The 20,151-nt window shown below is 36.7% G+C and overlaps 1 protein-coding gene across 3 annotated transcripts in view; it reads left to right on the top strand.

Annotated features, from left to right (window-relative positions):
• Nucleotides 1–20,151, top strand: part of ANO3 (anoctamin 3) — a 427,436-nt gene that overhangs the window by 259,997 nt on the left and 147,288 nt on the right. The window contains exon 1 of one of the 3 annotated variants that reach the window (XM_058688490.1): nt 146–267. The exons of the other annotated variants lie outside the window; for them this stretch is intronic. The gene's annotated coding sequence lies outside the window, so the exon portion shown is untranslated. Of the gene's footprint in view, nt 1–145; nt 268–20,151 lie in introns of those variants that run through there. 3 annotated transcript variants of the gene reach the window in all.

Raw genomic sequence — 20,151 nt, forward strand, 5'->3', positions numbered from 1 at the left:
TATAAAGAAATGAGTTGTCTTTTTTTTTCTTTTTTTAATCATTATTCAAACTCAGGCATTTTAAAGAGTTGTCTAAAAACCCTCCAGTCAAATGCCTCCTGCAGCATTCAATCTGTAACACTCTAGCTAATGGAAAAAAAGCAGGCAGTGGAAGGGAGAACTTTCTGTTGCCGTGCTGAAGAGTGCTTGAAAGAAGCTTGTCATTTGCAATTCTGTTGTCAGCAATGAAGGATTCCAAATGCAGCTGAACCCAGAATTCTGACGGTGGTACGTTTAACAGTACATCAATCTAGGAATTCTATGTTACTTTCTGTTTCCTTTGAAATATGTAGAGAAGCCAATTAAGAATAATTGATATTAGTTTCAGAACTGGGGATGAGTATGTCTCTTATTTCAAAATATCAGAAATGCGTTCTTAAAAACTTGAAGTATGTGATCTAAATTGTTACCTTTTGAGCATCTGTGTTTGTCTTTGTATGTGAAACAAATGGTGTCTTTCTGAAGTTTTTACTGTTTTTAAATGCATTCGATTATTGGTTTCACTAAAATAGTTACTCCCAAATCCTACTGTAAAATTAGGTCTTGATTCAAGAATATGTAAGATACAATTATTTGTAAAAGTGTATATTTTTAAAATGTTCTTAAGAAGTTATTTTTATATAAAATATTTTAGTAAATAATTTCGGTCAAAATAGAAAATCTGAGAAAAAAAATCTGAATTGAAAGAAGCATAACTCACAGCAAAAAATGTTAAAGTAAACAAGTGACAACAATGAAAGTCACTGTGATTTAAGCTACGGAACAAAATGTTTCAACCTGTTATCTTTATTTTCTCATGGTTTTAAAGAGGATAAAATTAATTCTTTTCCCATTCCACAGGCTTCATTTTGATTTCTTTGTTTAAAAATATTAACTGCTTCCCTTTAGGAAATCAGAGGTTAGGTTTCTGAATCCGCATTTCAGGTGAGATCACTTAAAATGGATATGGAAATAAATATTCTTTTCTTTAAGAAAAAGTAAGTACTCAACAGAGTCTTTACATGGTATTTAAAATAAAAAAATCTGTGAGCAGGAAAGGTATACCCAAATATATTCTTAGTGCAAGTAAATTACTAAGATGATATTTAAAGCTCACATACTTTTTTTTTTTACAAATGTTTGTTTCATTGAGAACCTGGTAGAAAATCAGTCTATGCTCCATCATAGATCATTCTACTTAGAACAGCTTGACTTTTGGTTTGCTTTACATAAGCCAGAAAACCTTTGATATTTTGAGTAAATAAAAATGGGTGGACAGAGAATAATATAAGATAGTCTAAAAAACACGACTTAGTGCAATGCCTGTCACATTATAGAAGTTCAGTCAGTATTGTGTTTCTCTCCTCTCTTTAGTTTCCTTTTTAACTTTTTAAAAGAGTATTTACACTTGCTTCATAATTTTGACTCTTTCCACGGATATATACATCTTACCAGATGGTATTCAAAGCCACATTTTATCCACTTATGCAGATCAGGTAACTCAGGTGTTTTGGATCCAATCTGAAGTCTTGTCTTCAATGATTAATTTTCCATCTTCTTTGTGACCCCACTGATACTGTGTTGACCAATGAATCAGCTTTATTAAATAGGACTCTCCAAATGTGAAAACCTAATGATTCCCCTTAAACATAATAAGTAAATCACTATGGGAAAATTACAACTCAAAGACAAAGTATCTGATAAATCATCCAGATCAATTCATTGTTTTAACCATAAGAGAAGTGGGAAATGCAAATTTTCCATAATTATATCTGAATTTAATTGAATTAATACTCAGCCATCAGTATAAAAGTAGCTTTACATTTGAAGACTCCTTTCAGGAAAGAGTCTGTGCTGCATAATTATACTTAATGATCATAAAAAATATGCATGCTTTACTATGTTAAAAGCAAACTTATAAGCAGAACTATCACTGTTAAATTAAAACATATAAAAATTTCTTTTTTGACATTACTTTCCTGAATAAAATGAGAGACTACATTTAGTTATATTTAAGGTTCCAACCTCACATTCTAAGAAATGTTGGCTGCAGCAACTTTTAAACAGAGATACCTTACAGCAGTCGTTGTCAGACTGAGAACAGCAGAATCACTTGTAGAGCCTGTTCTCACACACACACACACACACACACACACACACACACACACACACACGACCAGCCTCTACCCCCAGAGCTTCTGATAACAATAATTCCAGTTGAACCTTGAGAATTTGCATTTCTAACAAGTTCTCAGATAACGTTGATGTTCCTGGTGCTGGCACTACATTTAAGAATGACTGCTTTAAATATTCCTTTAATATCTCTAGTGGACTCTGCATTTGGAGAGCCTACCATATGCCAGACTCTGTACTAAGTCTAGATATGCATTCATGAATAAAGAGGCAAAATCTCTATCCTTGCAAAGCTTGTAGTCTAGTGGAGGGGTCAGAAAATAAATAAGTAAATCAACACCTAAATATCTATTTGCAAGTTGTCATTAAGTGGGTCCTTAGTGGTGGAAGGGAAGCTTCCTGAGGTGACCAGGGAGGCAGTCTCTCAGAAGAGATTGAAGACAAGAAATGAAAGATGAGAAGTCAGCTGAGGAGGGAAGAGTGGGAGAAAGAGGCATTCCAGGCAGAGTGCCCTCTTGGAGGGCCTTGGGGTGGGAAAGAGCTTGGTGTGTTCAAGAAACTGATATGTGGCCTGTGTGGCAGGAACACAGAGACCGAACGCCAGGATGGCCGAAATGAGAGGAGAAAGAGAGGTAAGCAAAGCACAGTATTGGAAGGGCTTATGATGGGGAGTTTGGATTTTCTCCTAACTTTAAATGGTTTTGAACAGATTTCTGTTTTCATGGAATAACTCTATGTGTGAGGATGGGGGCAACAATGTTGGAAGGAGGGGTGACAGGACAGCATTCCTACTGGAGGAGGACCATGGTTTAGCTGGGAGTGGTTACAACTGAGATGGATGCATCAGCTTCTAATATCAAAGTGTGGAAACCACAGAGACGGCATTTATTTAAAAATCACCTTGAGGTTGATTATAACGACATGGAAATATGTCAAGGAAATTAAAAAAAAGCAGGTTTGAAAGCAAAATTATAATCATGTGTAATGAGAGAAACCAATGATAATGGCAAGATTATAAGTGATTTTTATTCCCTTTATTTTTATGCAATAAGAAAAAAATATACATTATTATAAAAATTCCTAAATTCAGATATTTAATGAGAAAGAAAAATCTGTGATTTTTGAGAAGACAATCATAATTTGCATAATTAATTAAGCTATTTGTGGTGTGTGTGTGTGCATGTGCATGATGCAAAGTACAGTGGATACAAAATGAATAAAATATATTTCTTGTCCCCAAAAAGTTTGCAGTCTATTGGGGAGGGCAAGAATAGGGACGTAAGATCAATGGGTCTCAAATGTTAGAGTATGTAAGAATTAACCTTTATGCTGTTGATAACCCTTCCAGGTACTAATTGCTCCTATCACAACCCGACACCTAATAAATCTTTGTGTGTGTGTGTGTGTGTGTGTGTGTGTGTGTGTGTGTGTGTGTTTATTTTATTTTTAGGAGAGAGAGAGAAAGAGAGAGAGAGAGAGCCTGAGCATGAGTGGGGGAGGGGCAGAGAGAGGGAGACACAGAATCCTAAGCAGGCTTCAGGCTCCCGGCTATCAGCACACAGCCCGACGACATGGGGCTCGAACTTTCGAACTGTGAGATCATGACCTGAACTGAAGTCTAATGCTTAACCAACTGAGCCACCCCTGTACCCCAACACCTAATAAATCTTGAATATACTCTCCCTTTCCCATGCCCCTTGCCTTTGCATGTAGAGTTTTCTTTCCCTCTTTCATTTTTCACAAATCAAATCAAATACTATTTTTAAAGACTTTTTTAAAGAGCATTTTAAGTTTACAACGGAACTGAGAAGGTGGTGCAGAGATTTCCTGTATCCCCTTGCTCCCACCCATGTGTAGCTTCTTCAATTGTCAACATCACTCACCAAAATGTACATTGTTTACCAAGGATGAACCTACACTGACACATCATGTTCACCCGAAGTCCATTGTTTACCTTACAGTTCGCTCTTGGTGTTGTGTGTTCTGTGGGTGTGGGCAAATGTTTAATGGCATACATCCATCATTATAATGTCATAAAGAGAATATTCATTGCCCTAAAAATCCTTTTGTTCTGCCTATTCATCTCTCTCCCCTCCCAAGCCCTTCCCCTACCTACACTCTACAGCAAACACTGATCTCTTTATTTCTGCTTTTTGTCGTTCCCATAGTTTGTCTCTTCCAGAATGTCATATAGTTGGGATTATACAGTGTAATTCCTTTTCAGATTGGCTTCTTTCACTTAGTAATATGCATTTAAGGATCCTCTATGTCTTTTCACAGCTTTATCACCCATATATTTTTAGTGCTGGATAATATTCCATTGTGTGGATGTACCAGAGTTTATTTATCCATTCACCTACTGAACGACATCTTGGTTGCTTCCAAGTTTTGGCAGTTATGAATAAAGCTGCTTTTGACATCCATATACAGGGTTTGGCAGACATAGATTTTCAACTCCTTTGGGTAAATACCAAGGGATACAATTTCTGGATCACACATGTCTAGTTTTGTTTGAAACCCCAAACTGCCTTCCAAAGTGGGTGTGCTATTTTGCATTCCCACCAGCAATGAGTGAGAGTTCCTACCGCTCTACATCCTTGTCAGCATTTACTATTTTCAATATTTTGGATTTTGGGCATTTTAGTAGATGTCTAGTGGTAACTCCTTGTTTTAAATGACATATAATGTGGAGCATCTTTTCATATGTTTATTTGCCATATTTGCATATTCTTTGGTCAGTTGCCTATTTAGTGATCATACACCATTTTTCATTGGCTTGTTTTTTTTATTGTTGAGTTTTAATACTTCTTTGCTTATTTTGGGTAACAGTTATTTATCAGATGTATCATTTGAGAATACTTTCTCCCAGTATGTGGTTTGTCTTTTCCTTCTCTTAATATTGTATTTCCCAGAGCAGAAATTTAATGAGTCCAGCTTATGATTGATTTCGTTCATGGATCGTGTCTTCGGTGTTATATTTAAAAAGGTATTACGGTATTCAAGCTCATCTAGGGTTTCTCCTGTTACCTTCTAGGAGTTTTATGGTTTTATGTCCTCATTTAGGTCTTTGACCCATCTTGAATTATTTTCATGAAGAGTGTAAATCCATGTATAGGTTCTTTTTCTTTTTTTTCTTTTTTCTTTTTTTTTTTTTTTTTGCATTCAGATGTTTAGTTTTTTCCAGCAATATTTGTTGAAGAGAACATATCCTTTCTGAAGGAAGATGGTTTCTGTTTCTCAGGATAGTCCCTTTATCTTTGCTGTCATGACACTTATATTCACCCCTCTTATAGCATAAATCACACCAAATTGTAATTACTTGTTCCTCCCATTTGTCTCCCTGACTAAATTACTCTCTCTTAAAGGACAGGGATCATGGATTATTTGTCTTTGTAATTACATTATGCCTTGCACAGAGCCTGACTGATAATAGAAACTCATGATACGCTTGTTAAATGAGTGAATATGAAAGAGAATATTATAACTCTAGGTAGACTACAATAGAATTATTAGTGTGGCTTTCAAGAGTTAGGATAAATCTTATGGAGAAGACAAAATCAAGTTTGTCTTTAGATGAAAATTTTTGAGTAATTTTACTTCTAGGAATTTGTATTAATAAAACAATTAGAGATATTAACAGAAATATAAGAACAAGGATATTCATTACATCATTATGAATCACTGCAAAGGATAACTTAGCAAAGCAAACTGAAATATCCTTCAGTAGAATATAAATAAGTAATGATCTAACCATAAAAGTGAATAATGTTCAGCTTTTTACAGTGTCTGGCTGTTTAACCAGTGCAATAGGATATAGCCAACCTGAACCACTAATCCTCAAGTGAGCCAATGGCACAACAATAAATAAAACAAAGGAATATAAAATTGCATTATTTCACACCTTTGGTTCTGGGATTCCCTGACCCAGCAGATCTAGTCCACATAAGCCATGAGACTATGAAGCCATGGACACTCTTCTCTGAAAATCTAGAAAAACTTTAGGGAACCCCGGTATCATAAATCCTTAATCTCATGTGTATCCTTTGCACCAAAACAAAATGAAAATAACCCATTACTCTTACCTAGAACAGCCTTTGTTTTTAACCTAACTCAAATGAAATAAGATAAAATTTTATGTATTGATGTAAAGATGTGCAATGGACTGTTACTGTTGTTTGTCCATACATCATTTACTTTGTTGTTCAGGTGGAACTGACCCTGTTTCCTCACCCTGAGATTGCCAATCAGAATTTTCCATCCTCTTGATTATAACAACAGGTACACTGACGGACAAGATCCTCAAGCTGAATTCTGCTCTGGGAAGTTTTCCAAGAACTATAAGGAAAGATGCTCCCTCCCCAACTATAGGAAGGAGGTTATTTTTAAAGGGATTGAATAAGACAAGCAGAGAAACAAACCACAAAAAGCAAACAAAAACAGAATTAAGAGACAGATATAAAGAAAAGTTGTAATAGTAGAGAATGAGAATTTTGACAACTGCATTTGGATCTCCAGAACCAGCTTTTTTGAAGTTAACTAGCTCTACCCCTGGACTTTTCAGAGGTAGAAAGCTGAATAATTTTTGCAGTGTGAGCAGAAAAAAAAGTCTTTCGTGTTAGGGGAAGTTATAGTTGTCTGATTTGTGTTGGATTTCTATCATTTGGAGCTAAAAGAGTCCTGATTGTTCTGGATATTTATGATATCCTGTTGAGTAAGAGCAGATTTTTTAACAGTATGTATAAAATCCCATGTGTGTTTCTGTGTTGTATATTGCATTTTATATCTCATATAAACGTGTATACATACACACATACAGTTACACCTAGGTTTGGGGGTAGAAAGAAGAAAGAATGAGAAATTGAACTCTGAACTTGTACTAGCAACTGTCCCTGAGCTGTTGTCTCTAGCAATGCTTGCGCTATTTTGTACCTATCATACATATTGTTGGAAAAACAGTGGCAGAGTCGGAAAAAAGAAAAAGAGAGTTGAAAAGAGCCATTGTTAGGAGCAGTGGGAGGATCGGGGCAATCGGAAGAGCAGCATGAGCAGAAGTTCAGAGGCTGGACTAGATCACGTGTGTGCAGCTGCCAAGGCTGGAGACACACCTGGCTACAGCACATTGTGTGGGGAGGAGCCGGCTGTGGAAAGACTACAGATGTGGGGGGGGGGGGGCAAGGTGGATTCATGTAATGCGTCTTACTCAGGAGCCTCTAGTGCCTCATGCCTCAGACCCGTTTGTGGCATCCTGCTGACTTACGGTACACTTTAGGGCACACTGCTAGATTGGAGTCAGCCGACTGAGCTGCTGCTGGGTGGACTCAAACACGAAAGCAAATTGGGCTGTGTTACTCCTTAACTCAGCACCATGTGTAACCCCTTATATGAATGCCAGCGTGGCCCTTTCAGTTTACAGAATAGACCCCTGTTTGATGCTGTGGGGCGAATATGGCATTGGAGGATCTTTTGTGGATGATACCAGTCTTTTATATGCCTAAGAGGAGTAATAAGTAAAAAATAAGAATTAAGAATAATAATAGCAGGGGCACCTGGGTGGCTCAGTCGGTTAAGCGGCCGACTTCGGCTCAGGTCATGATCTCACAGTCTGTGAGTTCAAGCGCCGCATCGGGCTCTGTGCTGACAGCTCAGAGCCTGGAGCCTGTTTCAGATTCTGTGTCTCCCTCTCTCTGACCCTCTCCCGTTCATGCTCTGTCTCTCTCTGTCTCAAAAATAAATAAACGTTAAAAAAAATTAAAAAAAAAATAATAATAGCAAATTACTGAAGTAATTGACAAATAATATGAGCCAAGGAGTACATAGGGTTTATATAATAAACATGTGAACTAGATATGATTCTTAGCACCTTTTAATAGATACATGTCTTGCAATACAAGAAGAGTTAAGAACTTGGCTCCTGGACTTAGGACACACAAGTTTGGATCTTGGTGCTGCCTCTTAGAAGTTGCATTGGAAAAATTGTTAAATTCACTGCCCCTCAGATTTCCTCTCTGTAAGAGAAAGTGCAGGAATGGTAGCAGTCAATATACCTACCTCTTAGGGTATTTGTGAGGAATGAACGAATATTCATTTAAAAAGTTAGAATTGTATTGGTACACTGTAATTTTTCAATAAGAAAAAGGATTCATGTTCCTATGGGTAGGGAAATCAAAGATTTGAGAGATTAAATAACTGGTCCCGGACACACAGTCATAATGAAGGGCAAAGCTGGCCTTTTATTCCTTCGGCGGTCTGATTCTGGGCTGAGAATGAGAGGGAGATTGAGGTTAGAGAAAGAAAGAATCCAGAAGGAGGAGGCAGGTATTTCGAAGTTTTAGGACTCTAGGAGAAAAAAAAAAAAAACTAAGAAAAAAATGGTCTTGGAGAAGAGATTTGTCTATCGAAGTGTGTTGTGGTATGAAACCTCTCATTTTCCTCTAGACTACAGGTGACAAATTACACTTTGTTTACCAGTGCTCTCCACAAATGGGGTTTTGTGGGGAAGGGTGGAGAGAGAAGTAAAGAAGAGGATGAGGGAAGTTCATAAATGCTAGATGTTGTATGTTTATAACCGAAGAAAATAGACCTAGAATGTTGGTTGCTGGAATGCTCGCTTCTCCCTGGTGCCACCAAACAAATGGTGGTTTATACTAGTCTTTCAAGGACTTCGATAATGTCTAGGTTGGGCCTTGTCAATAAGATTCATCTTCAATATTGGATGGAAACGGAAGGTAGAGAAGGAAATAAGGCACCTGAAAAAATGGGTTATGTGAATTTGAGGAGGCAAAGAAGTGTAAGAAGTCCCCTAAACAAAATAGGAATCTGTTGCTGCTCTGAGAAACTTTTAAAAGGCAAACAAAACCTAAGAAATATATTTAAAAGATATATATATATATATATATATATATATATATATATATATATTATATAAAAGATCAAAATGTGTTCAGTTCTCTCCCCCGCTCCTTGGATCATGGAAGCTTCTGGGGATTTTGCTTGTCACTTGGGATTGATTTTGTAGAATACTTATAAATCTGGTCTTTTATCTTTTATTTTCTCACTCAGAAGTAAGCTCAATACAGATGGTTTATATCTGTATCTAAGAAGACATCCTACTTAGAAATTATCTGACTTCAGATGTTTCATATCTCTATGTAAGGATAATTCACATATCCATATAATTGGATTCCATTATATTATCTAAAATATATTTAACGTTGTCTTTTTAAATTAAAATGTGTACATCAATAAGGCAAATATTTTTTAGGAAATTTATTTTTAAAAATGCAAGGGGGATTAAATAATTAAAAGAGAATGCCTTTAGGATTCCTAAATAGAGGTCTCGGGACTGCCATTATCTGTAACTGTGTTTATGTTTTCCTTTATGGTGCCACTGCATTGGAAAGCAATCTTTTCAAGAACTACAAATGCTTGCCAGAGCATTTTAAGTGCTGAACATTTCAAAATGTTTATGTGTTTATAGATGTGAATTTTCATCCTAGTCCTTCTTAGGTAAGCAGTTTTTCCTTCGGTATCAAGGGGAAATGCAGGAGACTGCCTACAAGGAATTTCTTATCTTGACATAAGATCCTAGAGTTTAGCACATATGACTGGCATTTTTGACATTGAGCGAAGTGTTTTTATTAAGTGGGTGTAAGGCAGCCAGCCATCTGTAAAAAGAAAGGGATCCTGGGGAAGAGACAAAGATTAAAGAAGTACCACTCTTGTAGAAGCTGGACCTTGGAATCTGTCATCTTTGTTTGATAGGGTCTTGATGTGGTACTGGGTCAAAACAGCAGATAAGAGGGGAGGCTTTTAGTGGAAAAAGTAGCATTGGCTAACATTTATTGAACACTATTATTAAGAATCACCTCTAATGTTGTGTGTTCCTCATTCACCATTACTTAATGCAGTTGCCACTGCCCTGCAGACCTCAACCTGATTTGCAAGGACTCTGGTGACATAGAATTCTTGGGCTTCCGAAGTCTCCAAGAAATGAGTCACAACAATCTTTTAGCCCAAAACGACTGCATTCTTTATTCCTCCGCCATGGTGGGTGTTAATAGCAGAAAGCTGAAAAGCAACTTCAAAACTCTAGCTCCCCAAAATTCTGCTCAGAAAGTAGATTATTTATCCTGTTTAAACTCCTGCACTGTGAGTGTCTCTGCCACCCCGCTGGAAGATGTCCTGCCTTGAAGTGGCCTGAGTTCCCAGAGATTGTTATAAAATTCATGTTTTACTCTGCCTTCCTTCCTATATATAATTTAATCCTGTGCATCTCCTCCTTATCATAAGGGAATTATGGAAATAGTAGAATTGGAGATTTTTGTGAGGCTGAGTAGTTATGATTTTAAGGGTCATATATAGATTTTGAAATGAATTATTGAATGTAAATGTTTATTTATTTTTGAGAGAGAGAGAGAGAGAGAGAGTAATCATGGGATAACTCTCCTATCTGGTTTATCTAGCTTGTATACATTCACCATAGAGCAAATACTAGACTAAGCACCACGTAAACAGTTGTAAAGCAACAAAGACGTGTTCTGTGTCTTTATGCATTGAGATAAATAAGCGGTGGTGGTAAAAGTCTTCAAAAAGCAAAAGCATTTACTGATGCCCACCTTGGTCTGTTTAAGTTACCAATATGCTAATTCTCAAAATGCCTGAAAATTTCACAATCAATTCCTGTGAGCAGGTGCAGGCTGGCTCTGAAGAAGGAAAGATGTCAGTGTTAAGATGGTAATTCGGAAAGTGGAGGCAGGGTATCACAGGGCTTCATTACCAGGAATCCCTAAGAAGTCCCAAACATAAGGAAACATAATTTTCTTTGTTCTTCCTTTGCTTTATTTTTTTTAGGCTATATAAAGATAACCAGAAGAAATTCTGCTTTTAGACACAGTTCATCTATGTCCTCTCCATACCTAAGTGGAAAGCAGGTGAATTTTAACCTACCCTTCACATGGAGTCCTCATCTCCATTTCCACTTTTCCCTTCTACCCAACAGCACTAGACTGAGAGCAGCCTTCCTCTAAAATGTATAATTTTCTGAACTTTTCTCAAAAGCAAGCAAAAATGTAACAATTCAAAGGCAATGCATTTGACTACTATACATTATCTGCTAAGTGGTAACTTGGGCTAAAGATATTTAATTTTTTCAAAGGTACAGCTTAATATACCTTTTTAAACTATCATTTGTAAAATGTAAAGCCAAACAAGGTCATCTTTAAATCAGCCATAAAAGGACAGGGGCTCCTCTGTTTGTTATTTCTCATTTGAGCACAGATAAGCAAATATATGTTGATTGTGGGCCATGGCATAGAAATACCTTAGGTATCCAGAATTAAAGTGGTGCTTGATACAATTGAGTTCTCCTTGAGACATTAGGATGAGACTAGGCCTTGGTGTCTCATGAATGAGTCAGAGAGCTGAGGTGTATATACCCCTGGCTTTACCTCAGCTTTTCTGTCGCTTCTAGACTGAGTGTTCATAGATGCTTTTGCCTAAATAGTTATGACACCATCTGATCTGGATTTTTTTCTCTTCATGTATATAGTTTATAGTTTTTTTTAACTTTTTCTTTTTCCATGTCTAGAGTCATTTTACTTGTATGTTACATGATTAGGAGAAACTACATGTTGAGAAAGGCTACCTTTGGTTAGCCCTTACTCGGCACCATAACTTCTTCTATTTAACTTCTGCAGCAGCAGTTAGTTATCTTTCTAAACACATACTTGAAAATGCTTTTTATTTTACTACATAGCCACTTGGTCATTGAATGCCTGCCATTTGTTTTGTTAAAGCACATGCATTCCTCAGCCTGACGCCCATTCAGAGTTTCATCCTTTGATAACTACAGCAGTAAGTTCACGCTCACTTACCCACATGGTTTGACTGGAGGGTGTATCTGTCTTGTTCATTGTTTTTCACACATGCCTAAAATAGTAACCAGGACAGAAGAATGCGAACTTCACACTTGTTAGAGAGTACCTAACTCTACATTGTAGGGAATATTTTTCTCCTACTTTAGGAATGAGGAAATCAGTGAGTAAAAAGTTTAGTAAAATCCAAGTCCACATAGATTTAAGAGGCAAAATCAGAATTCAAATCCAGATCTGTCTGCCTCCATTAGATGGAAAGAAAGAACTGAGATAAAGAGAAAGACACAATTTTCATCACATCACAGGTGATTAATAAACATTTTTGTTCAAACTGAAATATACAGGATTTGCCTTTAGCGCTCATTTTGTTCTTCTGATTGCTATTCACCTCTCTCTCCCCAGTCACTTCAATAAGTGTCTGGGGCTGAGTTGGAGCTAAAAAGAGATTTGCTGAATGATAGATGCCTCTGTTTCTACAGCATGTAGCTCAGAGTAGTTGCTAAGTACATTACAGGCATGCGTGTGTCTGTGTGCACACACGTGCGTAGTGTGTGTGTGGGAGAGACAGAGACAGAGAGAGAGAGAGAGAGAGTGCGAGCATGCACTTTTTAGGTTAATGAAAATTTCACCTCTTGAATTTCAATAATCTGGCTTTCATGAGATGTCACTTATTTCCCTCCTTGTTTATTGACATATCTATTTACTGTCTATACAGGATCATGCTGGAAGAGGACTGCTATGGGCAGTTTCAGGGGCAGTTCCAGATAAAAGATAAGCAGTGATTTAATGGCTTTCCAAATCCTTCAGGAAATTACAATCTCATGTCAAGCTTCTAAACAGGAGGGCATTAGGGGTACCTAGGTGGTTCAGTTGATAGAGGTCAGATTCTTGATTTGGGCTCAGGTTTGGATCTCAAGGTTCGGTTCATGAGATTGAGCCCCATGTTGGGGTCTGTGCTGACAGCAAGGAGTCTGCTTGGGATTGTCTCTCTCTCTCTCTTTCTCTCTCTCTCTGCCCTTTCTTAGATCCCATTTGTGCTCTCTTTCAAAACAAATAAACAAACAAACAGGGGTGCATTACAAAAGACTTTCATCAGTAAATCAGCAGCAGACAGCCAGGTTTTCTGCCTTCCAAGCTAATGTCCTGACCACTCCTGCCTTATATTATCATTTCTGTTTTTTAAGTGATGTACCATCTATTACTTTTTGCCAGATTTAGAATACTGCAGCCACGGAATAGAGATGCAGCTTTTACATGGTAGGAAGGACACAAGTTAACCCAGCTCTGGACCTGAGATCAGTAATGTCAGTCTTTAAAATTCATGTGTCTCTGTCCTGACCTCCTGTCTTCCTACTCCATCCTCCCACTCCTCAGTGACTGTAAATCCCAGTCTGAATGTCAGATGCTCCAGGCACTGCTACTTGGTTTCCTCACGGCATTTCATTTTTCCCTTTCCACCATCAAAACTCAAACCACCTTTTCTCAAGTCTTTCTCTTGAGCAATGAAAATAATAAACCCAGATTAGATCTAATTTAAGCAAAGCATTAGTGGCTTGTTACAGCTACATGTTTGCCAAAGTATGGTTTTTAAAATAATTTTTTTTATTATTTTTATTTAAAAAAATTTTTTTATTACATTTATTTTTGAGAGGCAGAGAAAGACAGTGAGTGAGTAGGGGAGGGGCAGAGAGAGAGGGAGATACAAAATCCAAAGTAAGCTCCAGGCTCTGAGCTGTCAGCACAGAGCCCGATGCAGGGCTCAAACTCAGGAACCGTGAGATCATAAATTGAGCCGAAGTCAGACACTCAAGTGACCAAGCCACCCAGGCGCCCCTAAAATATTTTTTTTAATGTTTATTTATTTATTTTTGGGAGAGACAGGCAGTGAGTGAGGGAGGGACAGAAAGAGAGAAGGAGAGACAGAGAATCCCAAGGAAGCTCCTTTCTGTCAGCACAGAGCCCTATGTGGGGCTCTAACTCAGAAACCATGAAGTCATGACCTGAGCCAAAATCAAGAGCCAGACACTTCTGACTGAGCCACCCAGGCACCTCTAAAATAATTTTTAAACTCCATCACAATGACTTGAACATTTTTAATAGATATGACTTTATTTTAATGTTAGAAAAAAATATAACCAGTGCATTCAACTTGTTAATTTTAGGTTAATATTATTTTGACAAAGACTATTTTTAAAGAAAAAGTGTAATCTAAAAAAAAAAATAAATAATGTGCTGTCTGTGGCTCTGTCCAAAAATAGAGATATATGATTAATGTTTGAGAAACAATGCCATATTGTATCTTGTCTAATCACTACTCTGATGACAGTTACCATTCATCCAGAAACTAGGGTCCTCTTATTAGTTATTTTATACACTTTGGCCACCGTCTTCTCAATCTTCAGGGAAATAAACAGACCACTTTATTATTACCACTTTATGAATGAAGATGCTGAAACCTTAATGGGGTTTTTGGGCACAGTGACATGAGATAAGAAGCATAAGCGGGTCTTCATCTCTGGGGCTCCCACTATAAGTCATACTATCTTCACAAAATTAAAGACTTAGAAACGTCTTCAATGACCTCTGTTTCAAACATAGGCCATTGGTGTGCATTAGTTTTTCATAGTCTCCAAAAAGGAAAGATTAGTAGGGGGGAAAGAAATGTTCCATACCTTCACTCATGTCCATTTTTAAAATAAATTCATATGACTACATTGTTAGATTAGCTATAGGGTTTCCAAAGTGCTTGGAGGCTTTGCTCTTATGAGGTTCACCTTATTTCTGTCAAGGCCTGCCAAGGGAGTGAGTTTACAGAGGCAGGTGTCCCTAGAACTGGGAGTATTGTGAGATTGCCTGGCCCAGAAGTTCTCAGCCTGCCTGGTGTCATAGAGCTCTAAGGGGGCTCACACATGAGCCCAGGGCATCTACGAAGTGTCTGAAATTATATGCATAATTGTACAAATACGTAAGTATGTATATTTTTCTCAAAATACTGCCTATTACCAAGGAGGGGTTTAAAACCACTAGTTTTGTCTTGATCTGCCCTCTACAGCCTAGGAAACCAAACTACCAACATTGGAGAAGCCTATACAAGTACAAATAGCCAGGACCATAATCTTAAATGACCCTCATGGGGACCGCGGAGAGTTCATCTTTCTCCCTCTCTCCTTATAAATATCTAACTTACAGCAGCAAGAGTAACTCTGAAACTGGAAAGAACTAAGCTCATGGTATAAAATGGGCATTAATATTCGATGATAAATTTTCAGTGCCAGCTTTCCAAAGTTTCCAACATGACCTGATTTATTTTTACTCACTAGATTATTTGTAGCCAATGTGATAAGGCCGTCTGCTTTATGATGTTAGCAAAATTAGTTGTCTGATAATCTGTCTTCTGCTTGTTGGGTCTCAAGAGATCCTTGTCGTATTGATAGAGCTTTTAAGGAGAAGGAAAGAGAAACAATGGACTGCTAGGTCATGAAAAATAATTTTCTGCAAATGTAAGGAACACAAATCTCATCTATTCTGCAGGAGCCAATACATTTCTCATTAGATCAAATCCATCTAGGTGTGAAGGTTCTGGGTGATTTTATCCTCTGCCTTCATAATGTATGTAATTAATGATAAACACTGAATAATTCAGAATAGTTTGCTTCAGAGCATTATGTGAGTTTTCCTAATTTCCACTTATGGTCAAGGACACTAATGATGATACTAACCATTTATTCAGTGCCAGAAAAATTGATACCCTGATCAGAAGGTCTGCCATTTCAAGTTAAACATTCAAGTGAGACAGTAGCCTTTGACCAGGGTAATGTTCTGGGCCACTCTGATGGTTCAGAGAGATTGTTTTACCTGTGCTATATTTTGACTTGACTTTTATTTTGCATTTGCAAAACTGCAAGTGAATTCAACCCCCTTGTATAATTGGACTTTTCTGTGTTGTGCTTCCCATTTGTTTTAGGCATCTGTTATGCCTTTCATCTGTTATGAATCCAGAGCCAAAAGAATGTTTTAATATTTCAGATGTGTTTACTACTGATGTGTCCTAAAAATATCTTGGACACACTAGGTTGTTTGGTTTTTTCACCTTTGTACCCATAGTGACTGCACACAGAAAAGTGCTAATACAAAAGCCAACCAACATGTCCTTGAGAGTAGAAGTGACTAAGTGCTCAGATATGCACCTTACCACTCCATTTCTGATTTCTATTCTGTTCTGAACTTGACCCAGCAATTCCTCACTACCTTGTGAATTCTTTGATCCTTTTTAAGGTTTTTGCTTTGCATGTTTGCTTGTTTTTGTGGGAAAGGTTGATCCCCCAGACTAGAAATAGTGCAGCATTTTAAAGAATATTTCCATTGGGCTTGTGAGATTACCAATATTTTAAATCATTTCCCTAAACACATGTTGGAAATCATCAGGTGCCCCTTTATTATGAATATTCTTGTTTTCTTTTGAGAGCTCTGTAAGGAAGAATATAGCATTCATGATAGCAAGCAATGCATTGATGTTACTGATTTTTTTCAAACCCTTTACAATAAAATGGAATTTGATTTTGTTTTGCATTTAAAATTTGATCTGGGGACTCCTGAGTAGCTCAGTCGGTTAAGCACCCAACTCTTGATTTTGGTACAGGTCATGATCTCAAGGTCCTGAGATTGAGCCAGCATCTGGCTCTGCACTGGAAGTGGAGGCTGCTTAAGATTCTCTCTCTCTCTTCCTCTGCCCCTCTTCCACTCTCCTGCCTCTTGTGTAATCCCTCTCTCAATGAATGGATGAATGAATGAATGAATGAATGAATGAAAATAAAATTAGATCTTTTAGTCAAAATCTTCATTCTCATACTTTCAGTAAATTCTTCAGTGGTTTTTGCTTCTGTTTTTTAATTTCCAACTGATGGCTGGTAGAGTGCAGAATAACTTCAGGCTGGATTTAAGTAGAGTTTATGTGTTAAGTTGTCATAGGTGGCTGACATGAGACGGACAGTGTTCGCATCTCTTCAGCATGTGAGCTCTGAGGCGATCATTTGTTTCTAACGATGCCCCCTGAGACCTGTGTTATATAACAAATATTCAACCAAGTACATTCTGAAGCTCTAATTGGCTTTATATTCATCTATTCATGAATTGAGCAGCTTCCCCTTTAGCAAGTAGAGGGGAGCTGCAGAGGGCTACAGAAAAGGAAAGGTTTTTAAAGGTAGAGAAGGAATGGAGAAAAGGAAAATTATTAACAAAGAATCCACTGTTTTAGGCAAGGTCACCCTCCCAAGGGGAATAAAAGGGGCTATCAATAAATTGCCTTGTGTTGACCAGGAAAACCCCATGTTAACTGGCTAAAGGTTAATTCCTGAGGTGGGTAAAATAGCAGTTAATAAGGTAATAAGTCTTGGTTTACTGACTTGGCAACTTAACCTAAGTTATGCCATTTTGAGCCTGTGGTTTTCTTTAAAGAGACCTCATAGAATTCCTTCTGAACCACCAATGATCAAATATGTTCAGTTTAATATCTCTGATAAGGTAATTTTACCATATTTCATTTTTTAAAAATCATAATGTAGGCACAAGTGTAGTTTACTGAAGGGGGTATGTAGCTTACTGACCATGATTAAAATTGGAGTTTTATGTTTAAAGGTTTTTGATTATAGTAACTATAGGGTGTGCCATTTTATGTGTCACAGAATTTTTTTTTCCTTTTTAATGTTTATTTATTTATTTTGAGAGAGATTTAGAGTGTAAATTGGGGAGGGGCAGAGAGAGAGGGAGAGAGAGAATCCCTAAGCACTCTCTGAGCTGTTGGTACATAGCCCAATGTGAGCCTTGAACCCACAAACCATGAGATCATGACCTGAGCCTAAATCAAGAGTCAGACACTTAACTGACTGAACCAGCCAGGCACCCCTGTTGCAGAGTGTTTCATGCATTTAATTCTTAAAATACTCATGCCAGGTTATTATTGTCCCCGTTACACAGATGAGGAAACTGAGGCTTGAGTTATAAGTAAGATTTTAATTGCTAAGCAAATATATAATCCCAGATTGTTGATTTCAAATGTCAACAGCAATGTTGATCTTTTGAATCACTATTTTATGAATATTTCAGGCGTATTGAAATTTGTATTATTAGACTATATTTAGCTATGTCCAATACTGAGCTTTACTGGATCTGAATTGCTTGCCATGGTTGTTTCAGAATAAATTATTACAGACAGAATTGAAGACTCCCATGTAACACTGCCTGATCCTTTTCCCCAATTTGTGTCAGTATAACCACTCTTCTAATTTTGCTGATTAGCTTTCTTATAGTTTTCTACATTTACTATACATGATATATCCTTAGACAGTATTGAATATTGTTTTTCAGATTTTTAAACTGTGAAGAAATATGTAATGTATTTTGTTCTGCTTTTTTGAAATTTCAACAGCTCCTCTCTTGTTTAATGCCTATTAATAGCATCACTTTTTTTTCCTGTTGTATTATTTATCTTTTCTTATTGATTTAGAGGAGTTATTAATATATCCTGGAGACTAATCCTTTATTTGTTGTGTTCATGAAAAATATCTTCTAATTAAAGCTTACCACAGTCTCTACAATCTTTTAATGTACAAAGGTTTTACTTGAATGTAGTCTAATTAATCAGTTTCACCTTCTTACCAGCCAAAAGCTTTTATTCATGGTAAAAACAAACACATGAACAAAACTGCTTGTCTACTACAATCATCAAAATAGCCTCCTCCATTTTATTCTAAAAGTTTTAAAATTTTGCTTTTCACATTTGTCTTTAAATTCTTTAGTTTTTCTTATTTGTATATGGTATCTTTCCAAGAAAATAGCTGACTTTTTCAGTGCCAGTAAATGACTCGTCTACCCTATCCAAGAGTAGTATATAGATATGTAATTCATCTCAGTTCTGTATATGTAGGTCTTTTTCTGGGATATCTATCTTTCTCCTATATTGCTTATGCCTTCATGAACATCCTGCTGCCTTAATCACCATAGAATTGTAATAAATATTGGCATTTTGAAGGACAAGCCCATGTACCTAGTTCTTTTTCAAGATTTTCCTATCAAAGGCACTTTGATATTCCATATAGTGGAAGGATTAGTTTGTTATGTTGCATACATTTACACAAAACTATGTTGAAATCTTCAACTAAATGATATCAACTTATAGTGAATGTCAGATAATGGGCATTTTCACAATACTCAGTCTTGCTTTTAAATGTAACACAGGCAAATTTATGCATCATTTTCTTTTTGAATCCTATTTAAGAATTATTCACCTCCTGTGAGTTCCTATGTCAGCTTCTAGAAGGTATATATATTCTTGTTCATTTTACTATCAATAATTCATCTGTAATTGATTTTTAGAACTTCATTGAGAAAAAATTCATGTACCATACATTCATTGCCCATTTAAACTGTCCAGTTTGATTTTTAATATATTCATAGGGTTGTGCAGCCATCACCATAATATCCATTTAAAATATTTTTTTAAAGATGAAAACCTATACCCCCAAAAAATCTGTACCCATTAGCAATTACTTTCCATTCCACCCACTCCTCCAACCCTAGGAAATGATTAATCTATATTCTGTATTTATTTGTCTAGTATAGAATTTCATATAAATGGAATCATGTAATATATGGTCTCTTGTGACTAGCTTTCGTCACTTTGTATATTTTTTTAATTAAAAAAATTTTTTAATGTTTATCATTTATTTTTTGAGAGAGATACAGAGAGTGAGTGGGGAGGGGCAGAGAGAGAGGGAGACACAGAATCCAAAGCAGGCTCCAAGCTCTGAGCTGTCAGCACAAAGCCTGATGCGGGGCTTGAACTGTGAGATCATGACCTGAGCCAATGTCAGACGCTTAACCGACTGAGCCACCCAGGTGCCCCTTTACTTTGTATAATATTATATTATGTTGTAGGTTCTTCTATGTTGTAGCATGTATCACTATTTAATTCATTTTTAATGCCAAATAATATTCCATTTTATGGACAATATCACATTTTATTTATGTATTTATCAAGCAGACATTAAATTGCTTTTTTTTTTTTACTATTATGAATAATGCTGCTGTGAATATTTATGTACAAGTTTTTGTGTGGATGTATCCTCCTGGG

The sequence above is a fragment of the Neofelis nebulosa genome, chromosome 10 (genome assembly GCF_028018385.1).
Source record: "Neofelis nebulosa isolate mNeoNeb1 chromosome 10, mNeoNeb1.pri, whole genome shotgun sequence".
NCBI classification, from domain to species: Eukaryota; Metazoa; Chordata; class Mammalia; order Carnivora; family Felidae; genus Neofelis; species Neofelis nebulosa.